At 32.5% G+C, this 26,850-nt stretch overlaps 1 pseudogene; it reads left to right on the top strand.

Moving 5' to 3' along the window:
- The first annotated feature begins 10,787 nt into the window (after positions 1-10,787).
- LOC101977471 (small ribosomal subunit protein uS2 pseudogene) overlaps positions 10,788-26,850 on the top strand; it is a 114,023-nt pseudogene continuing 97,960 nt past the window's right edge.

Below are 26,850 nucleotides of genomic sequence, written 5' to 3'. Positions count from 1 at the left end.
GGTGTTGATACTGAAAACAGTAGAGGATGCAGATTGATTGAAATTATCAACACCGGGATATGCACACAGCCTGTGGCTCTTACAAGACAAAAGCTCACTAAATAGTCGCTTACATAAAAGTAGAAATGAAAATCATCCCAATATGTTGGAAGACATAAAAGCAGTATAAAAAAGCAGGGAAAAAACCACCCCAAATAGCCCACAACACTTAAACAACAGACCCATTAATATCACAGTGGAAGAAATGTCTGAAAAAGAATTTAGAAAGTTCATAGTTAAAATGTTGACAGTGCTAAAAGATTTAAGAAATGAACTTGGAAAATATAGAAAGTTGAATATCATTTCAATAAAGAGAGATTCTGAAAAAGAAACAAATGGAAATACTGAAATGAAACACACAGAAAATCAAATTTTAAAAATTAATGGAATGGATCACACATAGATTAGGCCACTTTGAAGACAGCTCTTGAACACAAGGTATATGATATTGAAAATAAAATCAACAATAAAGTTGGTAAGATACAATAATGGAAATATTTAAGAAATATGAGATAACATTAAGAATCGAATATAAGATCATTGGTGCAGAAGAAGACTCTGAAATATAAACTAAAGGAATGCACAATCTTTTCAATAAAATAATGTTGGAAAATTTTCCAAATGTGGTGAATGATATGGAATCCCAATATAAGAGGTATGTGAAACCCCAAAAAAGGCAAGATCAAAAAAGTGCTCTTCAAGACACATAATAATGAAAATGTCTAATATAAAAAAATAAAGATAGAATTTTAAAAGCTCCAAGAGAGGCAAGTCATGCTTAGAAGTTAGTCAAGTCAGATTTCAAAACCTATACCCTAAAAGTCATGAAGGCATAAAAATAATATATACTGAACCCTTGTGGAAAATGAGTGCCAACTGAGATTACTATATTCAGAAAAGCATCATTCAAAATTGCATGTGAAAAAAAATTTATGATAAACAGAAGCTAAAAAGCTCACCACTAAGCCTACAGTACAAAATATACTCAATAAAATATTTCTTGCAGAAGAAATAACAAAATAAAAATGAAAATGAGCATAGTAAAAAATCACAATAAATAATTAAATATAAAACATTAGAAATACATCAAAATTACCAAAAATAAAAATTGTTATCTCTAAAATAACATTGATTGTAAATGGCTTAAACTCTCTAATCAAAAGATCTAAATTCACAGATTGGATGGGGGAAAAAAAAAAAACGACCCAACCAAATGTTGTTTGCAAGAGATTCACCTTAGAGAAAACAACATCATCCATGGACTGAAGGTGATAGGATAAGAAAAGATATGTCATGCAAATGGAAACTGAAAGCATGCAGGGGTAGCTACTCTTACATCAGACAAAGTACTACTGTAGCCAAAAAAATAATTAGATGAGACAAAGAAAGTTATTTCATATTGGTTAAGGGAATCATTCAACAAGGTAAAATCATTGTATATATTTATGCCCCAAATAATAGTGCAGGTACATAGATAAAACAGATCCTTCTCAATATAAAGAATCTAATAGATCATCATATAATGACATTGGTGATTTCAAAACATCTCCCTCATCATTAGATAGGTCACCCAGACAAAAACTAAGTAAATAATTCTCAGAGTAATAAATAATATTAATAGACCTAATATACATCTATAGACTATATAATCATTCAACAAATTAATTCACTTTTTTTAGTGGCACATGGAACTTTCTATTAATTAGATCATATTTTAGGATGCAAGGAAAATTCTAGAAAACACACACAAAAAGTAGAAATATAAAAAATAAGAATTATTTGCATTCTATTATATCATAATAGAATGAAATGAGAAATCAATAGATAGAAAACAGAAAACCTTTTTAACTTCTTCAGATTAAATAGTACACTTTTGAATGAGTAGTGACCTACAGAAAAAATAGGGGAAAGATAAAAACAAAAGTAGAAATAAATGAGAATAAAGATACAATATATCAAAATCTCGAGGCCAATATGATGGTTGTTCTAAGAGGAAAGTTTATAGCACTGAATTCCTACTTAAAAAAAAAACAATTATCAAACAAATACTCAGGTAACTATAAAATGAATAATAAACTAATTCCAAAATAAGAAGAGAAAATAATTAAGATGGGAGGCAAAATTTATAAAATTGAAAATAACAAAAATACAATCAATGAAATAAAAAGTTTGTTCTTTGAAAAAATGAACAAGACTGATAAACATTCAGCCAGACTAATCAAAAGAAAGAGAGAAGATCCATATCAATAAAACTGGAGATGAAAAAGGAGATATCACCACAGATACTTCTAAAACCCAGAGTTTTGTTATATACTATTTTGAACATTTACACTCCAATAAACTAGAAAATTTGAAAATATTGACAAATTCCTAGAGACATGACCTTCCCAAACTGAACATATTATGGAAAACTTAAACACACCAATATCAAGCAATGAAATTGAAGCAGCAATTAAGTCTTCCAACAAATAATAGCCTGGGACCAGCTGAAATTTGACCAGACATTTAAGGAAGACATATGTCAATACTTCTGAAATTATTCCATGAAATAGAAAAGGCAGGAACACTGTCAAATTCATTTCCTGAAACCAATATCATGTTAATATCAAAATCAGATAAATACACATCAAGGAAAGAAAACTTCAGACCAATATCCCTAATGAATATAGGTACAAACATTTTAAATAAAATAATGCTAAATTGCATTCCAAAGCACATTAAGAAGATAGTACATTATGATCAAGTGAAATTCATCCCAGAATAACATACCCAAATCCACTAACATAATACACAATATAAATAGAGTTAAGGGTAGGATCACTTGATGATCTTGATAGATGCAAAAATAACAAAAAGGAAAGCATTAAACAGATCCATCATCCATTCACATTAAAACATTACGTAAAATGGGGATAGAGGAAATATACCTCAACATTGTACAATCTATATATGACATACCCATAGCCAACATCATACTGAATAGAGAAAAATTAAAAAAAAAAAAAAAACATTTCCTCTACAAACAAGAATAAGACATGGATGTCCACATTTTTCACTCCTATTCAACTTGTTCCTTGAGACTCTACCCAGAAAAATCAGGTAAGAGAAGAAAATTAAAGGGATACAAATAGGAAAAGAAGAAGTCAAATTTTCTCTCTTTGCCGATCATATATCTTACATTTAGAAGAACAAAAACAAAAACAACAACTCCACCAGAAAACTTCCAAATATGATAAATTTAGCAAAATGTCAGGATTCAATATGAACATTCATAAATCAATTACTTTGTTCTAGGATTATAGAATACTGAAAAATAGAAATTGAAGAAGACTTTAGAAAATGGAAATACCTTTCATGATGTTGAAAAGGCAGAAATAATATCAACAAATGGTCATACTACTGAAAGTCTTATACAGATTCAATCCCCATCAAAACAACAATGGAATTATTCACAAAATTAGGGAAAAACAGTTCTAAAATTCATTTGGAATTATAAGAGGCCCAGAGAAGCTAAATAAATCCTCAATTAGAAGAGAAATGCTGGAGGCATCACACTACTAGATATCAAATTATACAACAGATGTATAATACCCCAAACAGCATTGTATTGGCATTAAAATGGTCATGAAGAACAATGAAATAGAAGACACAGAGACAAATCCACATACTTATAGCCATCGGATACTTGAAAAAGATACCAAGAATATATGTTGGAGAAAAAGAGCCTTTTTTAACAATGGGGCTATAAAAACTGGATACTTACATGTAGAAAAATAAATCTTAAACTCTCTCACCCTACACAAAAGTCAACTCAAAGTTGCTTAAGATCCAAAAATTAGACCAGAAACTATGAAATGACTAGAAGCAAATGTAGGCTCAACATCTCAACATATTGGCACAGACACAAATTTTCTAAACAAAACTTCTAAAAAATAAGAAATAAAACCAAGAATCAATAAGTGGGACAAAAAGAAATTAAAAAGTTTCTGCACAGTGAAGGAAATAAGAGTGTGAACAGAGAGCCTACAGAATGGGAGAAGATCTTTGCTGTCTGCTCCTCAAATAGGGGATTAATATACAGCACATATGTACATGTATGTATACACACACACACACACACACACACACATATGTATAAAATCTCAAAAATCTTAGCAACAAGAAGAAAAAAAACCAAAAACAAATAACTCAATTACTAAATGAGCAAAAAAACTAAACAGACACTTCTCAAGAGAAGAAATAAAAATGGCCAACAAATATTTTAAAAAGGTTCAACATCTCTACCAATAAGAAAAATTCAAATCAGAACTACATTGAGATTTCATCATACTCCAGTCAGAATGACAAATTTCAATTACACAAATAATAATAAATGTTGGCGAAGATGTAGGGAAAAGAATACACTCATACATTGTTGATGGATCTAGAAGTTAGTATAGCCACTATGTAAAACAGCATAGCAATTCCTCAAAAAATGAGAAATCAAATCACCACATGACCCAGCTATTTCACTCCTTGGTATTTATCTAAAAGAACTAAAATCAGCACACTACCTTGATCCAGCCACATCAATATGCATAGCAACATGATTCACAATAGCCAAGCCATGGAAACAGCCCAGATGCCTGCTCATCAAAAGATGTATTGATGAGAAACTGTGATATATATATTTACACAATGAAATTTTACTCAGCCAATAAGAAGAATGATATTATGGTAGTTGCTAGTAAATGGATGGAAATGGAGAACATCATGCTAAATGAAATAAGCCAGACTTGGAAAGGCAAGGGTTATGTCTTCTTTTGTATGAAGGAGGTAGAACAAAATCAGAGAAAAATATAAGAGGGGAATCCCATGAAAATATAACAGACATCAGCAGAATAGAGGAAAGGGATTGAGGGATAAGGAGGAGGGATAAGAAATGAGAGGAACTGTAAAATGAAGTTGACCAAACTTTCCTATATACATATATGAATATATCGCAAGGGATTTCACCTTCTTAAAAATAAATTATAAATAAATAGAAGGAAGATCATTAGAGTAGAGAAAAGGGAACAGTTGTGGGAGAAGAGGAGGGAATGGGAAGGTATTGGGGACTGAATTGGAGAACATTATATTCCATGCTTGTATAATTATGTCAAATGATCTAATAAAAAAATAAAAATTAGTTAAAATATGTATGTTAAATGTAACTTCAGAGCAGGTTTTTTTTTTTTTTTACATTCAACTTTGGTTCTTTTGGTACCATCCTAATTTTTAAGAGTATTTATTCTGCACAAATTAAGTTGGGTATAATAATCAATCAGGAACAGTTATAATATTGCTACTAAGTAGGTATGCATTACACATGTTTGTGTTAAAATGATTGTATTATGTAGCTTACTATAAGTATTTTTTCATCTATTATTTAAAAACATAGTTGAGTGATATTTATCTCACAGTCCTTCACATACCTGACTATGATATACCCTGATTGAGCCTTGTCAATGGGACATTCCAAATAGAAAATGCAGAACTGTGTTCAGACTGGAATTCAGAAACAAAATCAACAACAACACAAAAGAAAAACTTCAGAAACAACAAAAAGCTTGTACTTTTAAGGGATTAGTTTCCTTATAGGAAGAGACACAATAAAGCTTGCTTTCTTTTTCCTTCTCTACATGCGAAGATACCACGAGATTATGACCATCTATAAACCAGGAAATACATCTTAAGCAAAAATTCAACCATGCTGGACCTTGGTCTAGGGCTATGAGCCTTTGGAAGTTAGAGAAATAAGGGTTTGCTATTTAAAAACTAACATATGAAACCCTAGAAACCTCATACACAAAACTATAATAATAGCATGAAATAATAGTACACGAAATTCCTGGCTTTGGATCAAATATTTGTCCTCAAATAAATCAAAGCTCCAAGGGTAAAATTCTGATGAATTTCTAGAAACCTATGCCAAATGTCAGACCAGAATCACTACCTCAGAGTAATAAGTTTCCAGTATACAGGTGAGAGCTTATTAAATGATAAATGTACTATCTCCTTTGTCCAAAGAGATAAAATGTATTCCCTACATTTAAGGATCATGCCAACAGAGGGGAACAAGGGAGGAGATAACACAGAACCATAATAAATACAAAATACATCATATTTAGTTTCCAGTGTCCTCAATTGCTTTTTTCCCCTACCTAATGCTACTAATAATGCTTTTCTAAAGCTAATTTTGAAATTAATTGACATTAATTTGCACATACTCTGAAGTGGCTCAGAATAGGCTGAATGATAAGGTGGGAAACATTCATGTATCTGGCAATTATTCTCATTAATCCTTAAAACAGAAGAAAGCTTTTAAAATGTATGTAATAACAGTGGCAGATCTAGGGTTTATGGTACCTGAAGTTTATGTAACTTTGAAGACTCTTTTTAAGTTAAAAAGAAATACAAATTTGAAAGTATTAAATTAGGTAAAAAAGTGAAACTTAATTGAAAGTGGTTAAATTCCTAACTGTTGAAATTTTACAATAACTTAGGGATATATTTCTAGAATCCTCTGAAGGAACCACTACAAATGAGAGGCCTTAAGATTGAACTTCACTGTAAACATTCCATGAGTCTGCAGGCAGTTTGAAAAGTACTTCTAAGCCTAACCAAACATGGAGATGACTCCTGGGATGTTATCTGGCTAGTGGTCAGTGAGGAAGTTTTGAGATTGGAGATTCTGACTGGAAGAGGAGAGGTTGTTCACAATTGACTAGGTCCTCTAACAGGACACAACAGAATTAAGGGTTTACTATTTAAAAAATAATATATGAAACCCTAGAAACCTCATACACAAAACTATTCAAAAAATATTTAAAAAATTTATTCAAGAAGAAGTGGTATTGTTCAGTCTAGGCATGAGAATTTCTGGCAGTGTTGCTGAGAATGCTTCTCACTGGCAAGGTCAATAGTTTAAAAGATAAGAGTATAGAAGAACAGGAGAGAGCTTCCTGGTGGGGCCCAAATTCTCAGCTTTAATGCATATGTCCTTCAAATCAAGGCAACAGGGGTTAACACTCAATGCTTAAGTTTCCAGAAACCTTACAGAGTTGAATTACACAGACCAATATATGTATATATTTTAATATATATATATTTTTTAACTAGCATTCAATAATCTTTTAACCCCTGGCTTACTAAAGTTAATAGCCAATTACTGGAATTTAACTGTGGTTTCTCTTTCTGTCTGATTCTATCTCAAACACATGCCATGTTTTCCATTAGAAAGCAAACATGTTGTCATTTAGGAAGGAAACATGCTGGGACTTTACGTGGCTCAGAGAATATTCCCCGTGTATGATTGTTCATTTAGCCACTTTACCATCTGAATCTATCAGCACCATTCAGAAAAGGGAAGAGTAGGGTTCAGATTTTTTTAAAAAATTTTTATTTGTTTTAATTTAGTTATACATGACAGTAGAATGCACTTATATACTTTGATATAGCATACATAGATGGGATATAATTTCTCATTTTTCTGAGTATACAAATTGTAGAATCATATTGGTCATGTGGTCACTTATATACATAGAGTAATAAAATCTGTTTCATTCTACTATTTTTCTTATCCTCACATCTCCTGCCTTCCCCTCCTTTCACTTCCTTCTACCTAATCTAAGGTAATGCTATTTTTTTTTTGCCTTTATACATGTACTTTTTTTTTGTATCACAATTCTTAATACACATATTTACCACAATTTTGGTATCTGTTTATATATAAAGTATGTTGACTCCCAATTCAAGTCTTCATACATGTACTTTGTATAATGATGTCCATCACATTCCACCATCCTTGCTAATCCCCTGCTTCCTCCCTTTCCCTCTCACCCCTCTGCCCTATCTAGAATTCATCTATTCCTCCCATGCTCTCCCGCCAAAGTACAGTTTTATTCCACGATCCTTTCTTATTACTTTTGGCATCTCTTGGTCTTATTTATTACAGTCTCAGTCCAGGGAAATTCTACTCCTTGATTACTCACATAATCTTTTATTTAAAAAACTATTAATTTGAATTATTTTTAATGTTTATCCCAGTATTGACTCATGCAATTTATGGAAAATTGAATGAAATGTGCAAATAATATGATGTGAATAAAGAACAAAATACCAATAATAAAAATAGGTTAACTTACTAAGCATTTATATGCTAAATGTGTGTTATAATTATGAGATGCTGAGATAATTATATTTCATTAAATAAAACTGTACATACTATCTCCTACTATCATTTTAGTAGATGGAAGAAACTAGATATTTATAAACCTGAATAACTTACTCAAAGTCAAACAATTATAAATATAAAATTCCCAACCCTTATGTTCACTATAGGCTAAATATTGACATATACAATTAATATGCTAATATATTTAGCTAATAAAATAACTTCATGAGTTAGTAAACAGTCTATTTATTTTTCTGCATGAAGAAACTGAAGTATAGAGAAGTAAATAACTTGCCCAAGTTGACATATCAACTAAGTGGCAGGCAGCCTCAAGACTCATACCAAGCTGTTTTGATCATAGAATTCACTCCTTTAATCATTACATTTTAATTTGCTTAATGAGAAAATAATATTAAAATTAGTTGATGAGTACAGTTCTTCCCTCAATAGGAAACAAAACAATCTCTCTTCTTATGACTCATATTGAAGGTGCTAAATAAGTCTGATGCTGAGCATGAGTCAAAGCTGGAAAAAGATCTAATCCTGAAGAAATAATATGAAACAAATTTCATTTGGCTGAAGTGTCAGACACAGCATAATATGTGGGAGACATTTGTTTAACAGTAGACATGCATTTTTAAAAGGAAATCATGTAACTACAGACAAGAGGCATAGGATTATCTCAGTGAGTCAAGGAAAACAATTTGAAAAATTCAGCACTTTTAAATGATAAAAATATCTCAGCTATCTGGAAACATAAGGGACTTTCTTGACCTAATAAAGGGTCTCTACAAACAGCATATCGTATACATAAAACTTAGTAGAAAAAGTAAATACTTTTCTCCAAGATCAAAAAGAAAGCTAGGATGTCCACTCTTACCATTTATATTAAGCAATTTACTGGAGTTCCTAGAGCGTGTAATAGGCAACAAATAGAAGTGTGTGCTGTCCTGATTGGAATGACAAAAAAATGCTCTTCATTCTGATAACATGATTATCTATATAGATAATCCTAAGGAATGTGCAAATGTTTTAGTAGAACTAACCAATGGTTTTAGAAAATTTTCAGGATAAAAGATGAATACACACGAAACCATTTTAGTTCTATTTATGAATAACAAACTATTAGAATTTAAAAAGATATCCCAATATTCAATCTGTAAAAAGTATGAAATATTTAGAGAATTTTGATAAACATGTGCATGCCATATATAGGAAAAACAGCAAAACATTGCTAAGAAGAAATCACACAAGACCTAAATAAATTCAGGATCAGAATATACTATGGAGGTTAAAAATTAGCATTGGAGGTCATTTTTTTTTGTTTCTCAAATTTATTTTAAATTCAACACAGTACCAATCAAAGCCTACTTTTAAAAAAGAATTTAGTAGCTAAATTATAAATTTATATGAAAATTCAACAAAATAAAAAATGACCAGAACAAATTTGAAAAATAAAAATGAGGGGACTTACACATTATTAGATATTCATATTTATTTTAAATTTAGTGCAATTAAAACAGTATTGAATTGAAAGAAAGAGAATCATGTAGATAAAACAGAACAAAGACTAGAAATAAGCCCATATGTCTGGTCAATTAAATTGCCAAAAAATGCCAAAAGAAGTCACTGCACAAATCATTATCTTTTCTAAAATATTAAGATATTAAATACTTTTACAGCTTCTTGCCAAAAAAAGTAACTGCAATAAGATAAAAGGTAACATCAATAGATAAAATATTAACTTGAAATGGGAGAATATTTCTAAATGTGAGTGCTAAAATTATAAAACTCTAGGGGAAAATAGGTAAAATCATATTAGTGATTTTTAGGCTTGTCTAAGATATCTTAAATATGACAGAGGATCATAAGAAGAGAAAAAAATAATCAAAATGACAATTTCAAGTGTTGCTGAAATGAACAACTTGAACTCTTGACACATTACTGGTGAAAATGTAAAACAACATAACTACTTTGTAAAGTAGTTTGACAGTTTCTTGAAAAAAAAAAAAAAACTTACACCTATCCATAACCCCAACCATTCAATTTCTACATATTTACCCAAGATAACTGTAAGCAAATATTCACTCAAGACTTGCACACAATGCTTATAGAAGATTTATCTGTATTAGCTAAGAACTGGAAACAACCTTACTGGCCATGAACAAGTGAATGGATTAACAAACTGCATCATATTTATGTAATGGAATTCTGCTCAATTGTATAAAGGAATTAGCTAATAACATCTGAAATGTCACAGATAAATTTCTAAATAATTTTGTTAAATGAAAGCTTCCAGACAAAAAGGAATACATTTTGTGTGGATCCAAGTTATATGAAATTCTAGGAAGTACGAGCAAACTCTATAGTGACAGAAAGCAGACCAATAGGATGAACTGGGGAGGGAAAAGGGCTGATAAAGGGGCACAAGCAAAGTTATGGGTAACCCATATATTCATTGTTTTGATTGTGATTATGGTTTGAAGGATGCATGTATGTCAAAACAAACAAACATCACATATATTAAGTATGTATAGTTTAATGGACAACAACTATGACTCAACCTGTGAAGAAAAATGAGGACAAGGTTGAGGAGGATGAAGAGGAAGAAGAGGCAAAAGAGGGGGAACTGCCTCAGCAGCAATGTTCACTGGATCATTGGCTTCAGTTGAGAAATTACCCTTATGTAAGATAAACTACTCTTTTTCATATAAATAGCCTGAGACTAATTTGCAAACCATATTACCTAAAGTTATCAAAGTGCCCTTAAAATGTCTATCAGGCTAAAATACAACTCTTATATGGATGGTTAATTGATTGCAAAAGACTGGTTAAATATTACAGGCAATGTGGGTGTGGTTTGGGACCAGGGTAGGATTAAAAAAAACTACTTTTGCTCTATATACTATATATATTCTTCATGGTTTTGTTGGGAATGACTATTTGCATCACCTTATTGGATCCTTAGAAGGATCCAATAATATGAATTAAATCATATTATCACTGCTATTATTAACATTTGGTACAAAGAAAGAATGACTCAGCTATGACAAATCACTTGGCTAAGATTACTAAGCTTTGATTTGTATCTTTTTATTTAAAATATGAGGCTTATTTCACACACAAAAAAATCCTATGTATGTGCATGATGAAAGAATGGAAACCCACAATACTCAGTGTGCTCAACAGTAATAACTTTAAGTAAGGAATGGTTAGCATGACGAAAAGGCAATATTTATTCTTTCTCTATGATGGGAATCTTAAACCAAACCTTGAAGTAACAGCTAGGAGTTAATAGGAGTTACATGGTATCTGGATCATTAAACAGAGGTTCATTAAATGCATGTCAAAAGGAAGATAATACAGCACACATATATACACACACACAAAAATAGTATGAGCAAAATCCTATGATATAGGAGGAAGGATATGTAAAATTTATCTGGTGGTGATAGTAAAATGCCTGGCTAATTTAAAAAGAAACATTGCTAAGTGGAAATGCTAGATTACTACCTCAGAGGTTTGGAAAGGTAAGTTTACAAATAAGGTTTAGAGATACTTATATCTCCTTAAATGAAGTCACTATTGCCTTAGGGTTAATGACCTACACATGGGAGTTCGACTTTCTAATTTTGTATACAGGCCATATTTTGTAATGACTATTGTTTTTATCAGGTTTTTCGCCACTGTGACAAAAAGACCTTACCAGAACAATTATAGGGGAGAAAAAGGTTATTAGAGGGCTCACAGTTTCTGAAGTCGCCAGTCATAGAAGGTAGGCTATATAGCACTCCTCAGGGCTCAAGGTGAGGCAGAACATTATGGCAGGAAGAGTGTGGCAGATGGAAGCAGCTAATATGGTGATCAGGAAGGAGGGAGAGAGAGAGGGAGAGAGGGGGAGAGGGGGAGAGAGAAGGAGAGGGAGAGGGAGAGGGAGAGGGAGAGGGAGAGGGAGAGGGAGAGGCAGAGAGCAAGGGAAAGAGGAAGGGAGGGGGGGAGGGGAGGGGGAGAGGAGGAGGGGGAGGGGAGGGGGAGAGAGAGAGAAAGACACTCCCCTCTCCAGCTACAAAATATATACGCCATAGCCATTCACCCAATTAACAACTTCCTCCAGCCTCACCCCATCTGCCTCCAGTTACCACTCAGTTATTTCCACCAGGGATTAATTAATGGATTAGGTGAATTAAAGTCTGGAGCTTCTTGCATTGAGTCACATGTGATCTTTTGGGGAACATCACATCTAAACTATAACAACTGTGTAACAGTGGGTATGTATGTTACCTCTCCATGTCTCAGTAAAATAGGAATAATGATGGTGTTTTCTTCATTTTTTAAGGATTAAGGATGTCACTTAAGTACACTTTTAATAAAGCAGACATTGGAACATGGCCTTATATGTAGGTTTACATTGACCAGTAGGAAAGAAAACAGTTTCCTAACATAATAAATTGTCATTAGATTGTTCGATACAACAATATTTGATCTGTCTTTTAATTGAAGTATCTATGTAAATATTAGCCTTTCTAGGGTTATTTATAGGTTCCTTTAATCTCTAAATGGGTTATTGGTGGTGCTGAAGGTTTTGGTGCCTATCATCATGTGGAAGCACACTCATTACTGCTGTCAGACCAGTTTCAATACAAAATGTAATTTTTCACTAAGGTCTCTATAATTTAATATTGTCTAAGGTGTAAAAGCTAGTGATGTATAGCCAGGATTTTTGAGGTATTTTTATAATTTAATTGGCCTTTTCTTTTCTTTTTTAGAATTCATTGCAGATTAAAGTAGGCATTATGGTTTCCATGGAACAAAAGAGTTATCTTCAAAACGTGTCACAACTGCCTTAGGAGAGCTGGTAATCAGAAGCTGCTAATAAGGGCCTGCTAATAAGCAGCTCAAAAGTACCTCAAAATAACCCTACCCTGAGCTTCTCCATTCCCCAGTCCAACCTCACACATCAAAGGGAATGAATAGAGAGGAGAATTGCATATTGATTATTACCTGCGTTTTTGTTGTAGGGATCTTTTGTTGTGCACAGTTTGAGAAGCTTAATATGTATGAAAGAAGGAAAATAGCTTAAGTGTAATGAAATGTGTAATAGCATCCTATTATTAATGGAATGTCTCTATCTTTGCCTCATGGGCTGTAAAAGCTGGGGTAATGCTTTTATTCTTTTCCTTTTTTCTTTGGAACATAAACCTGAATTCAAAGAGGCCTAGGTAGACTTATTTGTAGAATCCAGAATGTGGGGATGCTTTCCAACTGAAATCACATCTGTAATGATAAGGTTAGTGACAAGCCTTCCTAGTCAAGATCTTAAGATGAGAAACATTAAAATGAAGTGACTATTTCATGAATACTAGCTATGGACTTCCAATAATTATTTCTGTCTCCATTTTCCTTCAAGAAAATCACATTTCCATCCATTTTTAGTATTTTGGATGAGGTTCTACATCTCTTTTACAAGAAAAGACTTATCTGAATAATATCTGTTACAATCAAGCCATTTTATAATTCTGACTTCTATATCAAACTGCTGATATTATCAATTAGAATCAATTGGAAACAAGAACATTTTCTTGAATTTTAGGGAAGAAAAATTTCCTCTTACTGTTGGAAAAGATGTAAGAGGTTTTGAGATCTGGAACTTCTGCATTCATTCTCTTTTAATTATTATTAAAAGAGAACCTTATGAAAACTGAGTTAATTTAAAGGAAAAATGGGAAGAAAATTTACTTGATTAAATTTACCACATTTCAGCTTTCATATATCTCTAGAGGATTTGTAAGGGGATGAATATTTATATTTTTAAAATTCTACATGAAAAATTATAATTATATATTACCATTCACTTTTGTAAGATGAAAAGAAACTAGTTATTTATCTGTATTTTTTGCTAAAATATAAAGGAAATATTATATTATAAATCTAATTATAGATATTACTTTAAGTTAAAAAAAATCCTAGTGTGTTTAGTGAATCTATTTATGATGTTTAATTGATGTTGTTGTTATTGCTGCTTTAAAAACCCATTTTCTTAAGAACATTTCTGGATGTTTTCTGAATACAAGAATCAAATGTATGTATAAAATCAAGTCTATAATAAATATTTTGTAAGTCTAATGTTCAACTGTTGTCTTATGGTTTTAAAATTTTAAATCTCAAGTCACTATATCTGAAAGAGTAAGCAGCATTAAAGTGTAAATTTTTAAGCTAGATTTTTAGAGGATTGATGGTGATTCAGTTATATATATGTCACATATTTTAATACATTATGCAAATCTTTTTAATTTCTTTTTAAAAATCAATCATTAGTATAGGTATATGATTTATAAAAGTATAAATATCTCTTTGGTTAAAATCCAAATTAGAGGCAACTTAAATTAATTATATAGCAAGGCCTTTACACTGCACATTTAAAATAAATTATTGAGTTTCAGTACCAAAAGTGGCAAAGTGGATTGAATTGGAATAATCAGTCCAAAGTTAACAATGATAATGGGGAAAAGTTTAGAAGGTAGTACATGGCTATTCAAATCTGAAAGAAACTGCAAGGTTGTCAGTCTTCCACAGTGTATGTCAATCAGATGTACATGTCTTCCCCAGCTGGTATTTCTAGTCATCTAAAGATAGAGGGTAAAATCCAAGTAGAAAGTTGCCAAGCTATCCCAGCTTAAGATTCATAAAACAGAATTTTAAGTACGATAGAAATTAACTACAGGATGCTAAAGAAAGAAAGAAAAACTTAGAAGATGGGGAGATTTCCCTTGTTCTTGGATAGGCAGAATTAATATTGTCAAAATGATCATTCTACCAAAAGCACTGAACAGATTTAATGCAATTCAAATCAAAATACCAATAACATTCCTCAGAGAGATAGGAAAAGCAATCATGCAATTCATCTGGAAAAACATAAAGGACACAGAATAGTCAAAGCAAGGTAAGAAGAGTAAAGCAGATGACATCACTATACCAGACCTTAAACTATACCACCCAGCAATAGTAATAACAAAAACAGGATGGTATTGGCACTCAAATAGACTTGTAGATCAATGGTACAGAATAGAGGACACAGAGTCAAACCCACATAAATACAGTTATCTCACACTAGACAGAGGTGCCAAAAACACATAATGGAGAAAAGATAGCATCTTCAATAAAGGGTGCTGGGAAAATTCAAAATCCATACGCAGCAAAATGAAATTAAGCCCCTATCTCTCACCATGCACAAAACTCTACTCAAAGTGGATCGAGGACCTAGAAACTGGCCCAGAGGCCCAGGACCTAATAGAAGAAAAAGTAGGCCCAAATCTTCATCAGATCAGATCAGATTAGGCAACAATTTCTTTAACAAGACTCCTACAGTACAAGAAATAAAATCAATAATCAATAAATGGGATGGATTTCAACTGAAAAGCTGCTTCTCAGTAAAAGAAATAATCAGTGAGGTGAAGAGAGAGCCTACAGATTGAAAGCAAATTTTTACTACACGCACATCAGGTAGAGTGCCAATCTCTAGGATATATAAACAACACCAAAAAACAAAACAAAATAAAACAAATAACCCAATCAATAAATGGGCCAAGTATCTGAACAGACACTTCTCAGATGATGATATATAATCAATCAACAAACATATGAAAAAAATGTTCAATGTCTCCAGTAATTAGAAAAATGCAAATTGAAACTACTCTAAGGGGCTGGGGATGTGGCTCAAGTGGTATCGCGCTTGCCTGGCATGTGCGGGGCTCTGGGTTCGATCCTCAACACCATATAAAAATAAAATAAAGATGTTGTGTCTACTGAAAACTAAAAAATAAATATTAAAGAATTCTCTCTCTCTCTAAAAACAAAAACAAACAAAAAACTACTCTAAGATTTCATCTCACTCCAGTTGGAATGGCAGCTATTAAGAATACAAACAACAATAATTGTTGGTGAGAATGTGGGGAAAAATGCACACTCATACATTGCTGGTGGGACTGCAAATTGTTGCAGCCAATCTGGAAAGCAGTATAGAGATTCCTTGGAAAACTGGGAATGTAACCACCATTTGACCCAGCTATCCCACTCCTTAAAAGGACTTAAAACCAGCATACTACAGGTACCCAGCCACTTCAATGTTTATAGCAGCACAATTCACAATAGCTAAACTGTGGAACCAACCTAGATGCCCTTCAATAGATGAATGGATTATAAAAATGTGGCATATATACACAATAGACTATTACTCAGCAATAAAAGAGAATAAAATCATGGCAGTTGCAGGTCAATGGATGGAACTGGAGAATATCATGCTAAGTGAAGTAAGCCAATCCCCCAAAAAACAAAGACCAAATTTTTTCTCTGATATGTGGAAGCTGAGGTTGGGGTGGGGAGCATGGGAGGAATTAAGAAACTTTAGATAGGGCAAAGGGGAGAGAGGGGAAGGTTGGGAGTATGGAAGTAGGAAAGATGGTGGAATGAGATGGACATAATTATCCTAAATACATGTATGAAGGCACAGATGATGTGACTCTACTTTGGTACAACCCAAGCATGAAAATTTGTGCTCTATATGTGTACTATGAATTGAAATGCATTCTGATATCATGTATAACAAATTAGAATAAATACATAAATTAAAAAAATTTAAGAATATTTTAAAAATTAAGCATGTAAATCCTAAAAAGGAGAAAACATAAGCAGGATCTCCCCTAAAATATGTATCTATAATTTCTCTTAAAGCCATGATTTACTTCTAAACTGCATGTGAAAGTGAGAGATTACAAAGAATGAAATGGAGAAATTAAACAAAAAATGGAGGACTGAAAGATTGAGATTACAGCTTCTAACAAAGCCTGAGTAGGGAGGGAACAGAGTTTTGAGTGAGAGTCCAATCAAATTAGATTAAACGGTTGTTAAAATGTGGAGCTTTCCAGCGTAAAACCAAACTTCCACAAGCTCAAAGTGTTATGTCCAGTAATGAATCCATCTGATTACAGAAAAAGAAAAAAAAAATCAAAGAATGTACAAGAAGATAACAGCAGGCAGAAACTCTACAAAGTGTCACCCATAACCCCAATGTACAACAAAAATTTCTGAAGTGTTCTAATGTGTAAGTTAGTATTCAGGAAGAAAGAAAAAAGTAAGAAAAAAAAAACTTTAGATAAACTGAAAAAGGGATAACCTATATGTGGAACTAGAAAACATTGTAAAAACAGATATTATAAATATATTCAAGGACTTGAAGAAAAACATGGCTATATTAACTGAATATCATGAAAAAATCAATAATGGTAAACCAAATGGTAATTCTAGAGTATGAAATTGTAATATCTCACAATAGAAAGTTTCTGGGTAGATTTTATAGCACATATAAAGAAAGGGAAGAAAATGGATTATTGGTATTGAACATAGATTAGTAAAAACTATTCTATGTTAAGAACTAGAGAAAAATGACTTTAAAAAGTGAAAAGGTCCCCAGAGACTTATAAAGCAATATGAAATGTTCTAAAATATATGGAATTGAGTCCAGGAAAGAGATTTGTGAAGAATCACACATAATTTTTTTATCAATTGTGATGAAAAGCACCAAATTATAAGTCTAAAGAACAAGGAAGTCATAAACAAGATTAGTAAGAGCCACACCTACTGAACTTCTGGAATGCAAAGACAAGACACATCTTGAAAAAAACCAGGTCAAACAAGACTAATTATAAGTACAAGCTATGAGTAAAGACTGTTCCATCCTGGTTTCTATTTAATAAAATAGCTTTAACAAGCATGAAGCAAAATCCAAAGGAAACAAAGTTAAAAGTACACGTACCCAAATTAATATTTGAAAATTTTAATACATCTATTCTAGAAATTGATAGAGCACCAAGATGAAAACAATCAGCAATGACAGCATCAACCAACCATTTAATTCTTTCTTAAGAACACTACACTTAACACTGGCACCTAAAATATATCTCAATCAATACAGAAAACTGATGAGCTATAAAAATATTTATGATTGTGAAATAATTAAATTAAAATTAGTATCAAAATGTGTAGAAATTCTATAAATATTTGTATATAAAATAAATTATTTCTAAATACATCAGAATGTAGAGAAGATGAAATTATAAGTTAGAAAAGCTTTCTAACTGATAATGACAAAACAGCTTCAGATCTGTGACTGCTAGAGCAGTACTTCAAAAGGATCTATTTTTGCACGCTTCTGGTAAAGGTATCTTAATAAAAGATTTAACTTTCCATCTTAAAAGCTAAAGAAAACCACATTAAACAAAGAAAATAGATAAATGGAGTGGAATAATATAAACAAGAATATAAACCAATGAGGTGGAAAGAGAAATAGATGTAGTTAACATATTCAAGATTTTGTTCCTTAGCAAATATAATAGAATCAATGAAATAGTTGCAAGATTTCTCAAGAAAATAAACCTGAAAATTCCAAACAATAACGTGACATTACTATAACTCCTGCAGAATTTAAAACAAAGAACATTTTATGAATGAATTCATATGAATAATTGGCAGAATGCATATTCTCTATAAATAACAACTTACCAAAACTGACAAAAAACAGAGAGAAAATCTGAAGACCTTCATATCAATGAAATACATCATCAAACATCTGTCACAAAGAAAATTCTAGGACATGGAGTTAGATATTCAAGTAAGGAACAATACTGATTATATGTAAAGTCTCTTCCAAAGAAGAGGAAAAAAAACTTTGTAATTCATTTTATGAGGAAAGCATAATAACAAAAATCAAAGCTTAACATTGATATTATTGGAACATTACATTTGAGGTCAGTATCTGCATGAAAACAGATTAAAAAACACTCAACAAAACCTTTGCGCACAAAATGTATCAGACCCAATATATTCTAGACAAATGAGTATTATCTCAATAACACAGCATTTAAACACTTAAAACTGATCCAGGCAAATTAGCACATTAATTGAATGAAGTAAAAAAATATATATAAGATCATCTAAATACATACATAACAAAATCTCTCAGAAAATATAGATAGAAGTCAATTTCCTGGTTCTGACGAATAGCATCTTAGTTGCGCAATAACAAACAGTTTCTCATTAAATTTCCCAAATGAAAAAGAGATATCTATGCTCACCACTTCTATTTAGCTTTACATTAAATGACCAAACAGTGCAGTAAAAGGAGAAGGCACAAATATTGCAAAGGAAGAAAGTAAATTGTTATTTATTTCCAAAGGACACAATTACTTATATAGATAATCCAAAGGAATTTGCAAAGGTACTACTATGAATAACAGGTAAATATAGGAAGACCACAGCTCAAAAATTTTAAAGTAATTATATTTTTATGTGCTGATGTAAACTAAATGAATTTAAAACATTTATTAGTGGAAACACCAAAATACATAAAGATAAATTTAATAATAGTTAAGCAGCCATCTATACTTCTAAACTATAAGAAATTGCTACAAGAAATTAAAGATGATTTAAATGAAGCGATGTAACATACACATGAATTAAACAAATTAATATTGCTAAGATTTCATTTGATCTAAAAAGATGAAATTTGTTTGAAGTAAAAATTCCAACAAGATTTCTTGTAGTAATTGATGAGTTGAAACTAAAATATATATGTAGATTTTAAAATATATTGAACAGTCAAAATAATTGAGTAAAAATAAGTCAATTCACATCATTTGATTCCAAAACTTAATATTTTGCTATAAAGTTACTATAAACAAAACAATATGTTTTTTAAGTCTTGATAGGCAACTAAATCCATGAAATAAAAAGTACAGGAGCATATGTGAAGCCAGTTGTTTTTTGACAAGAGACAGAAGCAAATCAACTAAGAAAAACAACTATTTTTCAAAAATGCATATAGACCTACTAAATACCCACAATTTGACACGGGATTTGAATCAGTCAGATAAATAAACAATGCAAAACAACAATTTAAAAAATCCCAGTTTAAAATAATTAGACAAGAGACCTGAACAGACACTTTATAAGTGATATGCAGACAAGTAATGTACATTTGAAAAGATATCAACATAATTATCAAATTAAAACTATAGTGAACTATAATTTGAAACCTTCTACAATTGCTAAAACCTAAATGACTGACAACACTAAATGTTAATGTAGAAGTGGAGCTATTGGAACTCTCAAGCACTGTTGTTGGGAATGTGAAATGGAATATACACATTGCTTCTTTAAAATTGACCCTCCCCCAACTGGAGAAGAAACAGTGCTTTACACTGAGTACATCCTCAGCCCTGTGAAGTTGTTTTTCTCCCTTTCATCTTTTCCTTTTGAGATGGAGTATCGTTAAAAGAGCTGACACTGGCATGAATGTGCGTTCCTCCTGCTTCAGCTTAGATGGAATTACCTGCATGTTCCACTGAATGTACACCTATCCATGATATCCATCAGTTCCACTTTATTTACTTACTTCAAAGAATTTTTTTATTTTAAAACAAAATTGGTGTTAATTTATTTGGACCTTTATTTTGTTCATTTATATGTGGTGCAGAGAATCGAACCCAGTGCCTCACACATGCTAGGCAAGCATTCTACCACTGAGCCACCACTCCAGCCCTTAAAAGAAATTTTTTAGAGAAATATATATCCATAGGAAGGAGAGAACAAGATGGTGGTGAAATACGACACTCCCACGAAGAAATATCAATTTGAAAAGTTATTCTGACATTAAACTACTATACAGCAGCTTTAAAGAAACCAGGTAATAGACAGAGACCACAGTATCTGCTTTTAGCACAGTAAAAAGAAAAAGTTACTTTAAAGAAGGGAGAATGAAGAGTTGTCCTCAACACCCTCCTCTGAATTTAAGCAATGCAGAATGGAGAGAGATACCTCTTTTTTGTGGTAGGGGACAGAAATCAAGTACAGTTCTCAGTCTTAAAATGCAATACCAAAAATGCCACACTGAAACCCACTATTCAGCAGAACCCTATGGCTCCTGTCCTCAAGTCACTTCCTTCAGATAGACGAACCTCCAAATCCAAGTTAGCCGGGTTGATGAGAAACTGCCTCTACCACCCATCCCCAAACCCTGGGGAGAAAAGCTTGGAGCAAAGCTGCATCTCCTGGATCAAAAAGAAAGAAGTAAGTATAAGACTGTCCTGGAACTCAGTGGGGGACCTGTGCAATCCAGCACTGGACTAATCCCACTGGCATCTGTACCCAGGTTAGTGCCCACACATGAAGTCCCTGGGCCTACCCCATGCTAGGTAAAGGTCAATGGTCCCAGTTGGTCAGATTTCTATTCCAGCCAACATTACCTGTGGCTGGTTGTTATTGTTTTGGATCAGGTATATACCACAGCCACAGGCGACCCATAGCAGTGTGGGCCTTGGTCTTGTACTGATCTTGGTGGGTTGTAAACTTCGGGCATTGCAGTGTTGGTAGCTACAGGACTATCCTTCTCAATCCTCTCCCAAGCTTAAGGAGTACAACATGGAGAAAACACTTGTCCTTTTGGTGGGAAAAATGATGTAGGAGAAAGAAGGAGATTGGTATCAAATTGTCACATAGGAACCTGGGGCCGTTCCCTCCACAGTGGGGCACAGAGCTAGGTGTAATCTCACAGTGCCTGCCCATGGGACTTGTGAGTCTTGTGAGAATGAGCATCCACTTTTAGACACTCCCCTAGTGCATTCTGAAGAATACACCAACTGCATGTTCGGGATAAACTTGGGCTTGGAGGGCCCTCTAGTGCTAAAATGGTGAAAACACAACAATGGCAGACTTGGGGCAAGTCTGGTGTTGGGGTGCCAACTAGTCCTAAAATAGTGGAAGTCACCACAGACTCAGAGGAAACAAGAAGCCTACTTAGAATCTGGAAGGACAGGAACAAAGACAGATTATGAAGGTTGCAATAAATACCTAATCCTTCAATGTGCACACTACATTGCACACAAACTGGGAAATTTCAGTATGCATTGACAACCTTACACATCAATATCAAGAAATCTCAATGAACTATGACTTAACCAAACAGACAAAATAAATGCCAGAAACTAAGTATTTAGCAACTGATATGTACAAACCCTCGCACAGAGAATCCGAAACAGCTGTTTTAAAGAAACTCAATAAACTTCAAGAAAATACAGAGAAATGATTCAGTACTCTATCAGAAAAACACAACAGAGATATTGAAGTAATTATGGAAAGCAAACAGAAATCTTTGAACTGAAAAGCACATGAAGAAAATGTAAAATGTGATAAAATGCAACAATAGCAGAATAGATCAAACACAAACTCAAAGACAGATTACTTGAAAATACACAGAGGAGAAACAAATTGAGGAAAATAGAGAAATCTTGGGGCATCATTAAAAGAGCAAATACTGTGGTTATAGTGGCTCAAGAAGGACTATCACATTCTAATGGTATAGAATGCTTATTAAAAGAAATAAAATAATCCTAGCAAATACAGAGAAGGATAGTAAACCTTCAGGTGTAGGAAGGTCAAAGGTCGCCAGTCAAATTCAATTCAATGCAACCGAGTATATTATAGTGAAGTCTTCACTGGTGAAAAACAAAGAAAGGATTATCAAAGCAGCAAGAGAAAAGCACATAATAAGAATTTTCTAATTTTCTTGATGGCAACTTCTCAGGAGAAATGTTTCCGGTCATGAGGGAAAGGAATCAAAATTTCACAGTGCTAAAGGAAAAAGAAGACTCTCAACCCTAAATACTGTATCCAACAATGCTATCCTTTAGAAGCTTTCATGAAAGCAATAAAGACATCCCAGACAAACAAAAACTGAGAGAATCTATTACCACCAGGCATGTCCTACGAGAAATACTAGAGGGAGTTCTTCAAACTGAATGAATGAGATGCTAACAAGAAGAACTCAAAAGATACAAAACTCCCTGGTTAGAGTAACTATAGGAAAAAATTCAGAATGCTCTAATATTCTACATGTAACACATAAATCACTCATATCTTTAGTATACAAACTAAAAAAATAAAACAATGAAAATAATAAAGTAATACATCAATATTATTAGATAGGTCTCTGTGTTAGCTATCTCACTATGTGACAAAAATATCTGAGAAAATAATTTGGAGGAGGAATTATTTACTTCAGTTCAGGGTTTCAGAAGTTTTGGCCCATACTTGACAAAATCCATTGTTCCTGGGTATGTGGTGATGCAGAAGGATGTGCCAGAGCAAATATGTTCACCTCTAGGTGACCCGTAAACAGAGAGACAAAGAGAGGAAGAGTTGAGGACAAGATATACACTTCCAAGACATACTCCCCAGTGATCCACTTCCTCCAATTAGGCCTGATCTCCTACAGTTTCTCAAATTATTCCAAAAAATCGAAGAGGAGGAAACCCTTTCAACTCATTCTATGCTGCCAGCATTATTATTAAAACAAACATCAAAAAGCAGAGAAGGACAAGACAACAAGAAGAAAACAAAATATCTGAAGGCCACATCCTGAATGGATGAATAGAGACACCAAAATATTCAATGAAATATAGCAAACAAAATCTAATATCCCATTAAAACATTACTCATTGTGATCAAGTAGGATTCATCCCAGGGATGCAAGGATGATTAAACATTCATCAATCAAAAAATGTGAGTGATATATCATGAACAAAATGAAGGGCAAAAACATATGATCATCAGAAGAGATGCAGAAAAATCATTGGAAAAAGCTCAGGGATCCTTCATGATTAACCTCTGAACAAAACAGGTATAGAAAGAATACTCCTCTACATAATAAAGTCCATATAAACAAGCCAACAGCTGACATAATACTGAATGGGGGCAAACTGTAAGCTCTGTCTGTAATTTCTAGAATAAGGCAAGGATACCCACTTTAAATATTTTTATAAAAAGTCCCAGGAACAGAAATCAGGCAGGATAAAGAAAAAAAAAAACCATACAAATTGAAAAAGAGGACATCAAATTGTCACTGTTTGCAGAAAATATTATCCTATATATAGAAAACCTCAAAGGCTCCACCTCAAAGTATGTATTAAAACAATAAATGAATTACAGAAATTTACAGGATAAAAAAATCAACATAGAAAATCAATAGTTTTGCTATAACCAATAGGGAATTTTCTGAGAAAGAAACGAAGAAAACAATTGAATTTACAATTGCCTCAAAATATATAAATAAATAAAATACTAGAAATTAATTTAACTGAAGACATGGACAATTTATACAATAAAACTATAATACATTGATGGAATAAATTGAAGAGAACACACACAAAAATGAAAAGGCGTTCCATATTCATGAATTAGAAAAATCAATATTGTTAAAATTTCCATATTACCCAAAGCAATCTACAAAATAATTGCAATTTATACCAAAATACTAATAATATCCTTCACAAAATTAGAAAAAAATAACTGCTAAAATTCATCTAATTCCCCCCAACCCTAAATAATCAAAACAATCTTGAGCAAGAAGAATAAAGAGGCATTATACTATCGTACTTCAAAACACTACAAAGCTATAGTAGATAAGATAGTGTGATATTGACATAAAAGTAGATACATAGATCAACATCACGCACTAGAGAGCCAAGAATAAAACCTATGCATCTACAGCCAACTGATCTTTGACAAAAGTGCTAAAGAACACACATTAGGGAAAATAGAGTTTCTTCAATAATGTGGGGAAAAGTGGATGTTTACATGTGGAACATGTGAGTAGACCCGTCTCTCACAGCATGCAAAATCCCTCTCAAAATGGATTCAGACTCAAATATAAAACCTGAAACTGTAAAGCAACTAGAAAGGGCCAGAATTATGGTTTAGTGTTAAAGTGCTTGCCTCTGCATGTGTGAAGCCCTTGGGTTCAATCCAGTAGTATAAAGAGAGAGAGAGAGAGAGAGAGAGAGAGAGAGAGAGAGAGAGAGAGAGAGAGAGGAGAGGAGGGGAGGGGAGGGGAGGGGAGGGGAGGGGAGGGGAGAGGGAGAGAAAGAAGAAGGAAGAGGAGGAAGAGGAGGAAGAGGAGGAGGAGGAGGAGAAGGAAGAGAAGAAGAAGGAGGAGAAGGAGAAGAAGGAGGAAGAAAGAAAGAAGAAAACAAACTAGAAGAAAATGGGATAAATGCTTCAGGACAATTAAATGGGCTTTTTTTTTTTTTTTTTTTTGGACAAAACCCTAGAAGCATAGGAAACAATATCAGAATAGATAAATGGAATTACATATAACTAAATTTCCTGTATAGCAATCCATCAATAGAATGAAGAGAAAACCTGAAGAAGGGAAGAAATTATTTGCAAACTATATATCTGACAGGGGATTAATGCCAAGGATATACAAAATACTCAAACTATCAATGGCAAAATAAAAAAATAATACAAAAATAGTGATTTGATTAAAATGGGTAATATTCTCAGACATTTCTAGAAAAGAAAGGCATTTAAATTGCTAGCAAATATATAAAAATGCTCAACATCAGTAGTTATCAGGGCAAAGCAAATCAAAACCAAAGTGCAGTATCACTTCTCTTCAATTAAAAGCACTATTATGAAAAAGAAAAAAAGTGCTAGACCGGATGTGGATTAGAAGGAACCCTGCATGCTATTGGTAAGAATGAGAATTAGTACAATCATTATGAATACCATACTAATTATGAAAGACTGTACAATACAAATGTGTACTAAGCACTGTACTCATCATGAAAGAAAGTATGGAAGTTGCTCAAAAAGTTAAAAATTGAACTACCATATGATCCAGCAATTCCACTTCTAGAAAGGACTTACCCAGGACACTCACGAGTAATCGAAGGGAAATGGAATAAGTTGGTCAAGGAGATTTCCATGGTAATTCCAGCACTATTCATAATAACCAAGAAATGCAAACACTCAAAATATTCATAAGCTGACAAATGGAGATAGAAAATATTTAAACATAATAAAATAATATGCAGCCATGAAAAGAAGAAATTCTGTCATTATGGTGTGACTGAAGGTCATTATACTAGGTGAAATAAATCAGAAGAAAAAAGATAAATATAATGTGATTTCACTAAGATGTGAAATCTAAAAGTGTTGCTCTCACAGAAGTTGATAGTAGAATAGTTCTTTTCAGAGTCTGTGTGAATACAGTGAATAAATGTATAGGAAAAAATTGATTAATTGATACTTTGTAGAGAGAAATAATTTCTGAAATTCCTTTTCATACTTTCATGACTAATGACAACAATAATGTACTGTATATTTTTTAAAAATATTTTTTTGAATATTTTACCACAAAGTAATGATATATGTTGAGGAAGTAGATAGGTTTACTCTTATTTGAACATAGTGTGGTGGATACATGGATTGAAATACCACATAGGTGTCCCATAAATATATCTTATTTTTATATCAATTTTAAAACTTTAAGATAAAAAAAATTAAAAACATTAACTTATATCCACAAAGGATATATGATTATTTGTAGTGACTTAATTTAAAATAACTCAAAATTATAAGGAGTTCAAATATTGCCATAAAGAGACTGGGAAAACAAATTGTGGTATGTTCCTGCAATGACACACAACTTGGAAACTTAAAAACTGCAAAAATATAAGGAATCTAAAAAAAAGGAATCTAAAAAACATAAACTTAGAATTCAGATA

Source organism: Ictidomys tridecemlineatus, chromosome 6, assembly GCF_052094955.1.
Source record: "Ictidomys tridecemlineatus isolate mIctTri1 chromosome 6, mIctTri1.hap1, whole genome shotgun sequence".
Classification (NCBI taxonomy): Eukaryota; Metazoa; Chordata; class Mammalia; order Rodentia; family Sciuridae; genus Ictidomys; species Ictidomys tridecemlineatus.
The sequence above is the reverse complement of the archived record's forward strand: the minus strand, read 5'-3'. Positions and strand labels throughout refer to the sequence as shown.